Source organism: Chiloscyllium plagiosum, chromosome 3 (genome assembly GCF_004010195.1).
Source record: "Chiloscyllium plagiosum isolate BGI_BamShark_2017 chromosome 3, ASM401019v2, whole genome shotgun sequence".
NCBI classification, from domain to species: domain Eukaryota; kingdom Metazoa; phylum Chordata; class Chondrichthyes; order Orectolobiformes; family Hemiscylliidae; genus Chiloscyllium; species Chiloscyllium plagiosum.
In genome coordinates, this window is record NC_057712.1 from 71,096,735 (window position 1) to 71,113,589 (window position 16,855).

Here is a 16,855-nt window from a genome sequence, read left to right on the forward strand (position 1 = left end):
CCTATTGTATTTCCAAAGCCCCTCCCCCAAGTCCCTCCTCCCTACCTTTTATCTTAGCCTGCTGGAAATACTTTCCTCATTCCTGAAGAAGGGCTTATGCCCGAAACATCGATTCTCCTCCAGGCGTCTGGTGGTGAGGGAGCAGCGGTCTTGTCAGCCCCAGAAAATGTAGCACAGGAAAAACAGATTGAATGTATGAAGATTCCACTGACACTAAATATATTCAGTAAAAAAAAGTTGTTTCAAAAATGCAAACAAAATGAGTATATTGAGAGCTCACCTCGATACAATCAGTCCCAATCTGGCCTGCTGTCTGCTTTTCATCCCAAAGCCCAGGCTCTGCTCTCTCTGCGAGGTTACTGAAACCTTCTCCAATTCTAATGCAACACATGCACTGGTACCTGGGCATAAATATATGTACTTTCTAGTAAGCCAATAAACTATCTTATGAGCCCAAAAGACAATTATAAATTGGTTGTTCATCCGTTTCTTGTAACATTCAGTAGGTGACACAGTTAATTTCAATTTTTACTCATAATTTTGCAATGCCCTATCTGTCCAGAGTCATTTGTAGCAAATTGGGCACCTGTCATTTGCAGGAAAAGGAACATGTCCAAATGTTGTACCTTTTTTGAATTAAACAAAAGATGTGGGGAGCAATAATTTCCAAGTGAAATTTTCTTGGTAATTCTTCCACTAGTTAGATTTCACTTGCCACTTTAAAATTTGGCATTCTTGCATTTGTCCTGATGTGATTAAGTTTAAAGGCTTTCAAATTGTTTTCTTCTGGGATCCATGTCAAAACATTAATGTGATGCCACACATAAGAACCTGTGTATTGAATGTGTATGCCATTGTTGAGATTATTTTGAATTTCTTTGACAGCTAGCGATGCAGACTCTTCATACCAAATGGTACTTATTCTCCTGCCAAGGGTTTTGGTTGGGACAGGATATTTAGAAAACTTCAGGAAAGTCAATAATTACCTAATTGGGACCAAATCCATTTTGTGGTCCTTTGTTGGAGTAGAAAACAATGACAAGATTGGACAGAATCACATGGATTTACAAAAGGGAAATCATGTTTGACAAATGTATTGGAATCTTTCAGTGATGTAACTAATAGAGTTGATGAGGGGGGTCCAGTAGATATGGTTTACATGAACTTTCGGAAGGCAGTTAAAAAGGCCCTACATGAGGGATTAACATATAAAATTAAAATGCATAACAATAGGGGGTTGTGCACTAATGTGGATGTAGAACTGGTTGGCAGACAGAAAAGAAGATTAGGAATGAACGGGTCATTTTCTGAGTGGCAACTAATGACCAGGGCACCGCAGTGATCAGTGCTTAGATGCCAGCTATTCACAATAGATATTAATGATTTAGGTGAGGGAACTAAATGTAGCATCTCTAAGTTTGCAAATGACACAAAGCCATGTGGGAGAGTGAGTTGTGAGGAGACTGCAGAGATGCTTTCATGTGATTTGGATGAGTTGAGTAAGTCAGAAAGTGCATGGCAGACAAATTATAATGTGGATAAATGTGAGGTTACCCACTCTGGAAGGCAGACTATTATCTGAATAGCAATAGATTGCTAAATAGGGAGAAGCAATGAGGCCAGAAATTAAGCATGCAAGTGCATCATGCGAAGAAGCAAATGGTATGTTGACCTTCATAACAGGGGTAGAGATGTCTTTCTGCAATTGTCCAGGCCTGGCTGAGACCACAACTAGAGTGTTGTGTGCAGTTTTGATCTTCTTAACTGAGGAGAGCTGTTCTGGTTATGAAAGGAGTGAAATGAATGTTTACCAAACTGATTTCTGGGATGACAGGACTGACATATAAAGAGAGATTGGATTCCTTTGGACTGTATTCACTGAAGTTTAGAAAATGAGCAGCATTCAAAGAAACTTCTAAAATTCTAACAGAACTAGGCAAGATAAATGCAGAAAGGATGTTCCCAATGCCTTAGAGTCCAGAACTTGGAGTCACAGTTTAAGAATATGGGGTAGGCTATTTAGGACTCAGATGAGGCAAAAGGTTTTCATCCATAGAGCCAGTGGAATTCTTTGCCACAGAAAGCAATTGAGGCTAGAACATGAAAAGTTTTCAAGAAGGAGTTAGATATGGTTCGTGGGGCTAAAAGGATCAAAGTGTATGGGGAGAAAGTTGGAATAAGGTACTGAATTAGATGACCAGACATGATCATATTGAACGGTGGAGCAGGCCAGAGGCTTGAATGGCGCAGCAGGTCAGGCAGCATCCAGGGAACAGGAGAATCGACGTTTCGGGCATAAGCCCTTCTTCAGGAAGGCTGCACTTTTCCAGCCACACATTTTTAGCTCTGATCTCCAGCATCTGTAGACCTCACTTTCTCCTCAGAGGCTTGAATGGCCTACTTCTGTCTGATTGTCTATGTTACTATGTTTGCCAAAATGAAAGGAGGAGGGCTAAGGATTTTGACCTCATTTTCCTACATGGACATTTCAAGTGGTAAACAGGTTGGAGGATTCAGAAGTAGGAACACAATGGTCAATACTCTTTCATTGATACCAGTTCTGGCTTTCATTTCTGAAGTACATCAAAACCTTATTTAGGACAAAGTGTTGTTAAACCTACTTAGTACTGACTCTGATAACAATATCTGAGACTCTCACTTTCAGAGATGTTAATTCCAATATGGAAATTTGTTTGGACATTTCTAAAAGGACAGATTCTGCTGAACAATCATCTTGTTTGAAAGCAGTGACTAGTTTGGGGAAATTGCCAGTAAATTAAAGAATAGAACTCGATCTACTGCCAGTTTGTATGAAAGAAAAATAAGATCTGTCTTGCCAGAAATTCCAGAACAGTCAGGATTGCTTGTTTTGTAAGCATGATACAAACACATTTTCTTTTTACAGTGATTGCACATTTCAGGATAACATTTGTTTGATACCTGAAAAATTCTCACCTTTTGATTCATAGTGGTTTCTATTTCATTTTGTTCTATATGTTTGGCGACAGACCTTCTATTTCTGGTTAATGTGTGTTTTGAGTTTTCTGTCTGAAAGGAATACCACAAAGGATTAATACGTAGAATTGCTTCTTTAAGTCACCACAAAATAAAAAGAACTTGAAGAATTAACCATTCCATGGCATTTTTCAATCATGTACATCCAATAAATCACTACTGATACCAAAATTTGCTTTTATCTCCTAACACTCAGTGTTTTCCAAGTCAGAATTTGATCACTGACTGTTGGCAACCCTTTTGACTTGATACAAATAGAATTATTCTTTGTTTTTGTGTTGATCAAGTATACTGTCCTCATTAATAGTCTCTCTGTTCATGAACCCAAGATATGCTTAAGAAGTCACACAGAGGTCTTAGATCCATAATCTAATTTTGATGAAATTATGGACACTGCTTTGCCTTGATATTTTAGTTTAAGTGTCTCACTCTAAACTAAACTACTATGTGTAATGACATGGTTAATCAAGGTTCACTTTTTCTTGGAAATTGCATTCCATTTCCTATCTGGAAGCCAATGATACATCAAAGGTGAAAAGGAATGCAATTCCATTTAATTACTGTGTGAAACATTGTTAAGTTTTTCTCCAACCTGGTTCCGAATATGCACAGATGTGTACAGCACTGATGGTCATTCTGTTTAAGAGAGTGCAGTTACCATGCTCTGATCCTTCCACTATAAGCAGTACCACATTTACTTTCCTTGCGCAGGTGACCCAGTTGAAAGCCAAGGAAAAAGCTGATGTGCTGGTGTCACAGTGCACCACAGATTCCTGATGTAGCCTCTCTGTCAAATGTATCCCAAAGTAGTCTCTGAAAGGCCTCATTTGGAAGCTGCCTGAATGATATATCAAAGATCCCAGATCTCTACATTCATCTGATAGATACCTCCTTGTGAAGTCGAACATGCACATGAAGCAACGAAGAGAATATGTCAGATGATGAAACCCTGTCCATGAGAGGTGGACAACTGTCTTCTCTCAAGCTAACAATAGTGTGCATGGTCTATGTTCCTGGTTTTAAGTCCACAGGAAATATAAGACACTACTTTTCCCTTTAGCAATTTACAGAGCAGCTAAATGAAACTTTGAAATTAATTTGATCAGAAGGTTAGACAGCTTGTTCGAGAATGAAAGCAGGGTCCTGGGGTGACATTGTACCAATACTGCACCTCTTGGGCTGCTGGCCCAGTCAGAGCCAGTATCGCTGAGAGAGCTGGCCACCACGGAGGATGCCGAGTAGCCCTTGTAGATCGAGAAGGCTACAGCATTTGGGACAAGTGGGACACATTCCAGTGATGGCAGTAAAATGTGAGGGCAGCTGTTGCTATGTTAGGGGCTCCCTCCATGGTATGGGATGCTACCTTAAAAGAGAGGATTCCTTGCTGATTCCACCCTGATCTCATGGGAAATTGCTGAGAGGCCCTCGAGATTTACCTGCAGTTTCCATAAGTAGAAGTAGACCCTCTCAACATTGATAAAATGCCAGCAGGAGCAGGAGATAAACTTTAATTGTATACTTAATTGGCACATTTGGCCATGCTGTGGTTGGCAACCCTTTTGTTATTCCTATCCCTGGCAGCTGGAAGCCATCAACATGTTACCCCAATATTTTATCAGGCCTCCTGACTCCCAGCACATTTCCTTGAAGCTGTTGATGTTTAACTCTGTGTTACAGCACACTATGCCATAACAAAGCGATGATCCATGTAATACTTCACCTCCCTGTTCTATCCCTTATTTACATATGTTATCATTATTTGTCTAAATATGACATTGACTTGGGTTCCCAGTAGTATTCATAATGTGGAAATTGCATAAAGTTTGTTAAAAATAAGACAAATCTTCAGAATATGTAATATATTAATATGTTGTTTGTGACATTGAAGTTAACTGAGTATTTCCTTGCATTGGAATGAATGGAGCTGCTGACAACCCAAACGTCTTGAGCAGTTTGAAAACCTACATTCGCAAAGGCCAAGATAGCAAATTCCAGTCCACTCTCCCAGTCACAGCATACAGAGTGTTTAATATGGGGAAGACCAAAAGAAAGTATAATAGATAAATTACTTATTTATTTTAAACTGTAATGGAATGATTAGAAACCAGCAAGCCCGAACTCTGCCCATTGGACTGTAGAACAAAAATCTCACAACTGAATAGATTTAGAGTTTAATTGACTTCAACGAATGAGAATCATCAATTCTCAACTTGTTGAAGAAATTAATACTTTATCACAGAGTGGAACAAAAAACGGAAAAAAAACAGCAGAGCCAGTTCCAGCTCTGCAGACCTTGGAACTGATCATTTGTGCCATTGACAGTTGCCATGGAGAAATCAAAACTCTCCAGTCCTCACGGTGGAAGAAGAAAACGTCGTGGCAGGAGGTGGCTTTATCGTTCTTCAAGTGGAAACAAAGTATGGAGTAGAGGATCAAAATAATTGTTTGACACAAAACAAAAGGAGGTAACTTTGAAAAAAGAAATACGGAATAAGCTGCAAAATGGCAAATATTTTCAAACATGGGTAGGATGCAAAATGCGATCATCACAGCTCATTCAGGTATAAAACCTCCTTATTAAGGAAGATACATCCTATTAACTGGAGTCTGCATGAAATGTTTATGCAAGAAACTGCGGGATCAGAGCCAGTAATTTAAGTGTTTCTACTATTTGCATGCTTCACACCTACTAAATGCCCATCATGATTTTACGGTTGATTACTTGAACTTGCAGTGTGTTATAATTGATAGACCATTTATTAGGCTTGTTCAGCACAAAAGTCCTATCATCACTGGATTTCAAGAGAGCATGTCTGCAAAATTACAATGTTCCCATATTCTATGGTGTGCTATTCTTGTTCATATGAACTGGACATTAGAGTTTAGACAAAATTTCCCTTGCCACAAATCCAGGCTCTACACTATTAGTCTAGTTCATGTTGAGGCATAATATAAAGTGCTGCAGATTTTTGAACAGATTTGTTCCCACTATTGTAAGATTGTGTATTAAAACCTAGGTATTCACTCTTTCAATAGGCCAGGCACTGGTAGAAGAATAGGATTAATAATCGAGGATGGCTATGAAATGCAGTAAGGAAGCAGTTAACTATCTGCAACAGCAGTGGGATGGTAAAACTAACTGATTAGTTATCGGATTTGAGCATCACGGTATAACAAAGCCCTTTTGATTTTCAGCAACTACAAAAATATTCTCCAAGCAGTCAGGAATAGATTAATTTGTTGTGGATTGAATACATGATGATGACAATGATGATGACTTTGTCTTCTCCCACCAAAGTGTACAAGGCATTGGTAGTGGTGGCTTGAAACAAGGAAAACCATTATCCAACCCCAGAGGTGTATGAAGGCCTCTCTGAAGACAGAGTTTATCAGAATGCAAACAAGTGTCTATGAAACTTTAACAGCCAATCTACTCCTACCGCAAGATACAGAAAGTGAGATATTGAATATATGAAGCAAACCATTAAAAGACAATGCAGCCATTCTATAACAAAAGATGATATCTGCATTACATTTGACTTGATGAGTTGTTTAACATGCTGTTGAAGGCATGCATACGGATACAACAGCAAATTGAATTTTAAGGAATTATGTTACATTACGTAACATAAAAATTGGATCAGGTTGATTGATGATGGCCTTTTAAGAATTGGTGTAGCTATGACATTCCTTCTCAATCAGCTAGATGTAATTCCTGCTAACTGTATAGCTGTTGTATCACTGTTAATATATCATTAGTAAATTCACCTTCCTAACCTTCCAAATCGAGGAAATACCTGGTGATGCCTATCTTCTGTGAGAAGCAATGGAGCAAGCATCAAACGTACATGGAGAATACTTGGATTTGAAGCAAAGCTGGACAATAAGCTTTTCGATGATCAACCCAGACATATTTCAAAATATCAGTGTAAAATGATCATTCAGGTTGAAGCATAAGATTTGTTGCATCAGGGGTTTGTCTTTGACTCTCTGCAGCACCTACATAGCCTTTACTTCTCTGATGCCATTATGTCACTCTTCATTCCTATCAAATGGCACAGATGATTAACTTAAAATTAATATTTTTGGGAGACAGATTGTCCTTGCATAATTCTCTCTACTGATTAAACAATAAGATCATGTGACCAAAAGATCATGGGAACAGAACAGGCCTTTCGGCCCTCTGAGTATACTCCACCATTCAATGAGGCCATGGTTGATCTGATCATCCTCATCTCCACTTCCCTAACCCTTGAATCCTTTAATGATGAAAAATCTGCCTACCTTAGCTTTGAATGGACATAATGACCCAGCTTTGCCAGCCTTCTGCACTGAAGAATTCCACAAAATCCCTTCTCTCTGAGAGATGAAATTCCTCTTCATCTGTGTTTTGAATGGTTTGCCAACTCTTACTAGACTCTCCCACAAGAACAAACCCAACCTCTCTGCATCTGCTCTGGCAAGCCCTTGAAGAATCTGATATGTTTCAACAGGGTCTCCACTTATTTTCTAAACTCCAAAGAGTGCAAGGCCCACTTATTCTACCTCTTCTCAAAGGAAAATTCCTCAATACCTAGGATCATAATAGTGAACCTTCGCTTGGCTGCCAACAATGGCAAATATCTTTCCTTGGATAAGGTGACCAAAACTGTTCACAATAGTCTAGCTGTGGTCTGACTAGTGTCATTGTATCATTTTACCCATGTCCCTATTTCTACACTCCATTCTCTTTGAAGTAAAGGCCAAGAGTCCATTTGCCTTCCCTAATACCTGCTGAACTTCTTTTTGTTAGCTTTTCTGATAATTGCAATGACACCAAATTCCTCCATGTTACGCAGTTTTTCCCCTTTAAATAATATTCAACTGTTCTATTGTTCCTGCAAAGTATATTACTTAGATTTTCCCACATTATCTTCCATATGCCAAGATTTTGCCAACTCTCCCGAGCTGACCATATCCCTTTGTAGAGTCTGCATGTCACCCTCACAACTTGCCTTCTCACCTATTTTTGTGTCACCCGCAAATTCGCAATAGTGCATTTAGTTCCTTCATTTTAAAAAGTTTATTCATGGGATGTGGGTGCTGCTGGCTCAGGTGAATTTCCCAGACAGTGATTGCAAGTCAACCATATTGTTATAGGTCTGCAGTCATTTGTAGACTAGACCAGGCAAGAATAGTAGTTTCTTTTCCTAAAGAACATTTATGAACGAGATCAGTTTTTCCAACAATTGACAAGGATGTTATTGTCATCATCAGACCCTTAGTTCTCAACTTACTTTATTAAATTCAAATTCACCATCTGCCAAAACGGGATTCAAAACTGTGTCCCTAGAACATTCCCTGGCTCTCTGGAGTAATAGCTGAAAATGTGTTGCTGGAAAAGCGCAGCAGGTCAGGCAGCATTCAGGGAACAGGAGAATCGACGTTTCGGGCATAAACCCTTCTTCAGGAATCCTGAAGAAGGGCTTATGCCCGAAACGACGATTCTCCTGTTCCCTGGATGCTGCCTGACCTGCTGCGCTTTTCCAGCAACACATTTTCAGCTCTGATCTCCAGCATCTGCAGACCTCACTTTCTCCTCTCTGGATTAATAGTCCATTGGTAATACTACTAGGCCATTGACCCTCTCATCCACATCATTCACATATATTATAAAGAAATGGGACCTCAGTACTGATCCCTGTGGCACTGCACTAGATGCTGGTTGCCATCCTTGTATTATTCCAACTCTCTCTCTTCTATCAATTGCCAGCCCTCTATACAAACAAATATGCTATGCTCAATACCATAGATCCTTATTTTATTAAGTTGCCTTTCATAAAACATGTTAATGAGCACGTTTTGGAAATCCAAATACATTATCTCTAATGGTTCATCTTCATTTATCCCACTTGTTACTTCCTCAAAGAACTGTAAATAATTTGTCAGGCATCATTTCCCTCTGATGAAGCGACGCTTACAAACATTAAGCTGTCTAGCCTTCCCATTTCTAGCCTATATTTTTGACTCCCCACCCCACAAGTGATACCCTGACAGTTTTCAAATCCTCTGTGACATTTCCAGAATCTAAGTAATTCTTGGGAGATTAGTACCAGGGCATCCACTATCTCTTTAGCTGTTACCTTACAAACTCTAGGATATAACTCATCAGGTTCAAGGGATTTTAGACACACTAGTTTCCTAGTACATTTTCTCTTGTGAACTTATTACCTTGAGCCACTTGATTATTTAGTTTTATTGGAATACTGTTAGTATTCTGTGCTGTGGAGATTGACACAATGTATTTATTCAATTCCTTTGCCATTTCCTGGTTCCTTATTATTATTTCCCCAGCTTTGTTCTCCAAGGGGCTTGTATTCACTTTGGCCTCTGTGCCTTCTATATATTTATCTTGCTGCATATGTGTATATTGCTTGCAGATTGATTCTCTTTGTGTCTTTTCTCCCTCTAGCTGACCAGGAAACTCCTCCGCTCTTGCCACCTACCATCAATATTATTGGAATGAATCACAGGCTGATAATTAATTGATTTGGTTACTTTGTGGATGCCAATCTTGGTTTCTGTGTTATTGTTTCATTTCAAGTAGGATAGGTATAGATTATCCTTCATCTTTGAAATTGTAAATGGCAGAAGTATGAAGTTGAATGAATAAGAATGGTAAGTGTGTATATGTGAATGATGTGAAGTATGTATAAGAGAAGTATGGTGTACAGGTACTTGCAAAGTAAGAGAATATAAGTGGTGATGTAATGTAAAAGGCTTGAAAAGGCAGTGTCAGGGAGTTTGATGATGTGCACAGGAAAATGCAAGTGCATATGCAACAGTCAGACCGGTGAATCCAGGCAGATAGACAGTTAAAATGCTTCATCAAAATTATCTGCAGCATTCAAGTGAATTTTTATTTTAATTTGTGCTTCTGACAAAGAAAGATACCCACATTAGGTATCCTTTATTATATGTGCAGTAGGCTTCAACCTATATGGTAAAATGTTAGAACTCAAATAAAAAGTTATATAGAACAGCCTTGGTTATCCAAACATCAATTATTCGAAGTTTGGATTGTCTCAAGGTCCCTGTACAGCATTTCAATTGAAGTAGGAAAATTCTATTCCTCATCCACTTAATGCATCATTTTGTAAAGTTGAATGGGAATATAGATGCAAGTATGCTTTAACATCACGTCACTTCTCGGGTATAGTTGAAGTTAATTATTTATTAAAGTCTTACACTTTTTATAAAAAAGCTGTCTGATACTTATTCTCCCTGAGGACAAAGGTTTGTGACTACGAACACGCAAGAACATATGTGCAAGCCTGAGCTGTGCACTCTAACAGCAAGATTCCCTCTCAACATTGACTTGCTCCATTTTGCAAACCCAACAATTTTTTTCCTCAGCTCATTCTCCGGAGAGTTAAGTAAAGAAAGGCACTCACACTTTTCGTTTCCGCTGCTTTTTCCTCTCATTGTCCTCTGACAACTCTTTTTTTCCAAACAAAAAGTAGTTCAATGTCTTTCAGCTGACAAGAAAATTTAATGTAACTTTTTTCTGATGGGTGAAAGCAAATCGTAGTGAGTTAACACACATCGAAATAAACAGGAGGAAAACTTGATGGGAGGAAACACAACAAAAACATTAACCCCCTAAAAAGAAATTGATGAGAGGACGGAAACTGAAGTCAGTGAAAAAGATCTTCCCTCTCTCTCGTGATCCCCCTGTATTTTACGCCCCTCTCTCTAAGAGCTCGGCGGTCGCTGAGGAATGAGGAACAACATTTGGTTAGTCTGGATGGCGGGACGGCACCGAACAGAGATGCCGGCTGCTGTCGAGGACCAGGATAAAACCGAGGAAAATGTCAGCGAAAAGTTTCACAGACTTCAGTCAAATTCCAGTCAAAAAGTGATTTTGTTTGTAAAATATCATAAATTTTTAAGCAATATCCAGTGTTTGTACATATTTTATTGATTGAATGAAACAAAAGCTGTGTAAACATGCTTTTTTACATAATTATGTTCAGTATGGCTTCCTTTGTTTACAATAAAATCAGTTATTCGAACAACTAGTTATGCAAACAAAATACTCCCTTCCCGTCTCGTTCGGATAATCAAAGTTGTTCTGTAAATAATTTGTTTCGGTTAATCCTGAATTAAAGACTTAGATTCCAAATTTTTGAATAGTGTGAAGTAGCTCTCAAAAGGTTAATTTTTGTATTTGGGCTCATGGAAAGCTGACCATCAGTTAGATGTTAGCAGCTCATTGTAAACCCATGGAAGTAGGAAATAAACTTTTCTTAAGGTAAAGAACAGTGTGTTCTATTGCTCTGGCCAGACTCAAAGTGATTTTGTTTTAAACATTAATCAAGAGACCTTTGGCTCTAAACCATTATCATTTTGTTCTCCAACACACATTGCTCAAGGAACAGTGCAAAAGTGTCTCTGGTAGATTTTTGCCAACTTATGAACAAACATGTGATTGTACCCACCAAGTCTTGATGAACACAATTATTATCACTTGCCAAAAATGCAGAGCTTTCCTTTGTCTGTTGTATATCACACTAAAAAATTAAATGACAAAAGAGGTAAAGCTCATTACTTGTCACCCATTTTCCAATACCATATGAAGTCAAAATTGCTTCTGTTACTAAATTGACTCCCAGCCACATTGGCATTTGCAACTTAGCCTGGGGTGCACTGAATGCTTCAGGTTGTTAAAAGAATGAGTCTGTTATATCTGACTTCCAAAGCCACGGATGGCTGACACACTTCAGCACGTTGAGCAACCATTGTCCTGTAGCCCTTTCGTCCCAGACTCAAACTCTCATATACAACCACCAAGGTGCCCACAGACATTCAGTCAAACACACTTGATAAACATCATCATAAACATTTACACTGAAATAACATTTTAATAATTTAAGATAGAGTGGTAGTTATAAAGTCATGCATTATGGAAATAGACCTTTCAGTCCAACCAGTCTATGCCAACAATAATCCCAAACTAAACAAGTCCCACCTGCCTGTGCTTGGCCCACATCCCTCCAAATATTTATTATTCATGTACTTATCCAAATGTCTTTTAAACCTTGTAACTGTACTGGAATCCATCACTTCCTCTAGAAGTTCATTCCACACATGAATCACTCTCTGTAAAAAAGTTGCCTCTCATGCCTTTTTCAAATCTTTCTCCTGTCACCTTAGAGATATGCCTTCTAGTCTTGTAATCCCCCAGCCTGGGGAAAAGACACCTGCCATTCCCCTTATCTATATCTCTCCATAAGGACACCCCTCAACTTCCCACGGTCCAGTGGAAAAGAGCCCCAGTCTGTCCAGTGTCTCCTTTTAAATCAAACCCGTCTATTCTCAGCAACATCCTGGTAAATCTTCTCAAGATTAATAACATCTTTCCAAAACACGACAACCAGAACTGGACACAGAAATATCCATCTTTGTTTTTTACAATTAAAGTACAAGGGGTGAATAATTTTTGTGCTAATTGTTAGATGTCCAACAATGTTGGATTACATGTAGCTGGAACCTGAGAGAGGAAGATTCTGATGAAATTCTGCAACAGTCTACCATATAAGTAAGGTAAAAAGTCAAAAACTATTCATAGATTTATAACAGCCTGGTTTCCAACTTTCTTCTGTTGAAGCTGTGCAGACCCCAATAATGTATTAATGCATGTGACAGTGGTCTGCAAACCACTATTAAACTTCTCATGATTATCATTATTCATTTCTGATGAGATCCCATAAGTTCTTCCTTTATAAATATCATCTTTTTATCAGCATCCGATTTTGCAGTAGGGAAACTGAACAAGTTATGTGTCCTTTCATTTTCTGAATTTTCTTTATAATCACCAAAATGAGATTTGTGAAGTTCTTAAAGTAGCAGCAATAATTGTTGAATTGGTTTGAGTAAATATTGGATCATCTTAAGTACTTAAGGTTTGCAGTTTTACAAAAAGATGTTGCAGAATGATGATACCACTGAGAATTAAACTGCTACAGTCCTTGTTCAGTAAGTATATCAATTGTGCTGTTTAGGGGGAAGGTCCAGGCGTTTGACCTAGCTGGCTAGGTTTTATGTGTCCCTGCATTTTGATGGGGTTAAATACATGTTAAATACACCAGGCAACTAAATCACCCTATTCCCAAAAGCCCTTGAGGTCCACTACCATAATAAGCTTAGTGGACATCATCAAACTCAGCAGCCTGTCTTCCATAACTAAATAATTAAACGTCAGTTTGATGTACTATTGACCTGAACATTACACTGCCCATGCCATAATACAATTGGTGTTGGCATTTGGGTGGGAGTGGGTAACTCATTTATTTAAAGAAATTTAAATCTGGTAAATGGGTTCAGTCATATGTTGAATGGGCAGCATTTTACTGAACTTGACCACAAACCTTTTTTGTAGAATCACTACGCCTCATGACTGCTTGGAATGTATTTCAGGAAACTGGGCATGCTCTGCCCCTTGTTTTTAATGATCAGAAAATCCTGAGAATTGTGAACTCATTGCTCCAATTTGCACTGCTGGTGGGTGAAGAACCCTGTTGAGACTAATGCCTCATAAAGCTACTTCCTATAAATACTCATGAATTTATGAAAAACAGCCAGAAAGCTGCCCAACTGGTAAGTGAACTCCTTTTTTCCACAGTAGCTGTTAGTCATCATGCTGTTATTCCCTCTTACACCTTATGTCTAATGTTTGTTTCTTTGCCTCTCCTATCACTTTATCCATGGAGCATCATCCCTTGTGTCATTTAATTTTTCCTGCCTCCCATGCTATGACTGACCTTCCATTCTGTTCTTTCCTCTTCTCACCCATTTCCCTGCCTCCACTTGCTTTATCAGCTATATTTCTAAGTTCTTCCAGTTCTAATGTAAATTCATTGACCTGAATTATTGATTTTGTTTCTCCCTCCACAGATGTTGTTTGATCTCCTACGTATTGCCAGAATTTTATTTTCTTAAAAAGCTTGACACCATCCAGAACAAAGCAGCCCATTTGATTGGCACTATGTCCAAAAACATTCATTCCATCCACGACTGATACCCAGTAACAACATTGTGTATCATCTACCTTAATTAATTTGTTCAGATTTGGATTCCTGGTTACTTTGGTTAGACCCTCAGCATGTGACTCTTATAAGTTCATAAGTTCATTAGTTATAGGAACAGAATTAGGCCATTCGGTCCATCACGTCTGCTCCGCCATTCGATCATGGCTGGTATGCTCTTTACCCTCATTTTCCTGCTTTCTCTCCATATCCCTTCAACCCATTACCAATTAAAAAGCTGTGTAACTCCTCCTTAAATGTAGTCACTGTCCCAGCATTCACCACACTTTGGGGTAGCGAGTTCCACAGATTCACAACCATTTGTGTGAAGTAGTTTCCCCTCAACTCTGTTTTAAATTTGCTACCCCTTATCCTAAGACTGTGACCTCTCATCCTAGAATTCCCCACAAGAGGAAGCATCTGTTCCACATCCATTTTAACCACACCTTTTATCATCTTGAATACCTCAATTTGATTTCTCTCATGCTTATAAATTCCAGAGTGTATAGGTCTAAACTGTTCAATCGCTCTACATACAACAAAACCCTCATCTCTGGGATCAATCTAGTGAACCTCTTCTGAACTTCCTCCAATGCCAGTACATCTTGCTTTCAATAAAGGGACCGAAACTGTGCACAATACTCCAGGTGCGGTCTAACCAATATCTTTTATAGTAGCAACAATATTTCTTTACCTTTATAGTCCATTCCTTTAGCTAAAATGTTAACATTCATTCACTTTCTTTATTATCTGCTGTACCTGCACACTAGTTTCTATGACTCATGAACGTTTGCACCTCTTCACTGGAGCACCCCAAAGTCTCTCCCTATTAAGATAATAGGTTACCTTCGCATTTTTTTGATCCAAATGCATGACCTTGGACTTATCCACTTATTCCTAGCATGTTATTTCATTCATTTGGTTTCTCTCCAGCATCACCTTATTTGTATTTTTTTGTAATTTTCTCTCTGCCTCAATTACTCGCATTATAGGTCATCCTTTCACTTGTTGTTCAGCTGTTGACACTTTACTCATACCATCTAACATTGTTGATCACCTGCAGAGACCTATTATTCGGCCTGTCGACACACTGCTAACATTATTTGTATGATCTTTTGATGTCGCTGATTGGAAAGTTTGGGCTTGGGTGCAATCTTCACTCCACCTAACAAAGCAGCAGCACTCTAAAAGCTTGGGATTTCAAATAAACCTCTTGTACTGTAACCTGGTGTTATGTAACTTTTGACCTTATCATCTACAAGATATACTGCAGAAATTCACCAATGATATTTAGACAACACCTTCCAAACACATTAGTACTATCATTTCGAAGGACGAAGGCAGCTAATACCTGGGACTTGCAAGTTCTCTCTAAGCCAGTCACCATCTGACTTGGACATATATACTGCCATTTCTTCACTGTCATTAGGTCAAACTCCTGGAACTCCTTCCCTAATGCTAATATGGGTCAACATGCAGCACATACAGCAGTTCAAGAAGGCAGCTCACTATCGCCTTCTCAAGGGACAACCAAGAATAGGCAATAAATGCTGACCTAGCCAGTGGCACCCACATCCCATGAAAGTTTAAAAATACTTTGTCATTGCATAACAAGATGGTATTTGATCTGAACTTGGGTATGGGCTCTTGGTGATATCTAGGTGAGCCTCTTCAACAGCAATGAAGTGCAGAAGTTCCTGGAATCTTTCTGTTTGACTTACTTCATTTTACTGTGTTGTATTGTGACAAATGCATCATAAAGTCATAAAACCTATGAGTCAAAGTAGGCCATTTGGTCCATTGAGTCTGCTGTACCATTCAGTTAGGTCATGGCTGATCTAAAAATCTTCAACTCCACTTTCATACTTTATCTCCATAATCATGATTCATTTACTGATTAAAAAGAACATTTTAAAAATCAACTCAACCTTGATCATCCTCTGCGGTTAACGAATTCCAAAGATTGAGTATGTTTGGAGAAAATAAAATCCTCCTCATCTATGTCTTAAATTGTAGGATTGAGCAAAAACCCATCGCTTAAATCATTGGACAAGACCCTGGATTTCTCCAATATCAAAAATACTAGGCAAAAACGTGGACTCAGGCTGCAGGAAATACACAACAGAGCCTGCAAAATGAGGATTTCTGTCTGGGACTGTTGTTCAACCTGGAAATCTAATTCACACCTCCACTCTTAAAGAACAGTCAACCAACTCTAAGTAGACTCTAGCCCGAGACAACTTTCACACCTCAGGCTAACAAGTACAGACAGTATGGAGCCCCCAGAGATACTGAACATTTAACTTCAATTGAAATCCATTTACACATGCTCATAATGGTTGGGAAACTAATTGACTTTAGAAGGAACATCAGAAACACAATGGTCAAACAGGTTTGGTGTGAAGATAACACGTCCACAATCAGTATAATTATAGGCTTCGATCTCACCTGAATCAGCAATTTGAGAGAAACTCCAACAGCAATTTTCCAGCAGCTATTTCCAAGAGCAATCCCAAGAACAAACTAAGCAGGAGACTGGAAGAACACAGCAAGCCAGGCAGCATCAGGAGGTGGAGGAGTCAATGTTTCTGGTGTAACCTCCAACAGCAATTTTCCAGCAGCTATTTCCAAGAGCAATCCCAAGAACAAACTAAGCAGGAGACTGGAAGAACACAGCAAGCCAGGCAGCATCAGGAGGTGGAGGAGTCAATGTTTCTGGTGTAACCCTTCTTCAGGACTGGGGGGAGGGGAAGGGGAGCTGCAGATAAAATGGT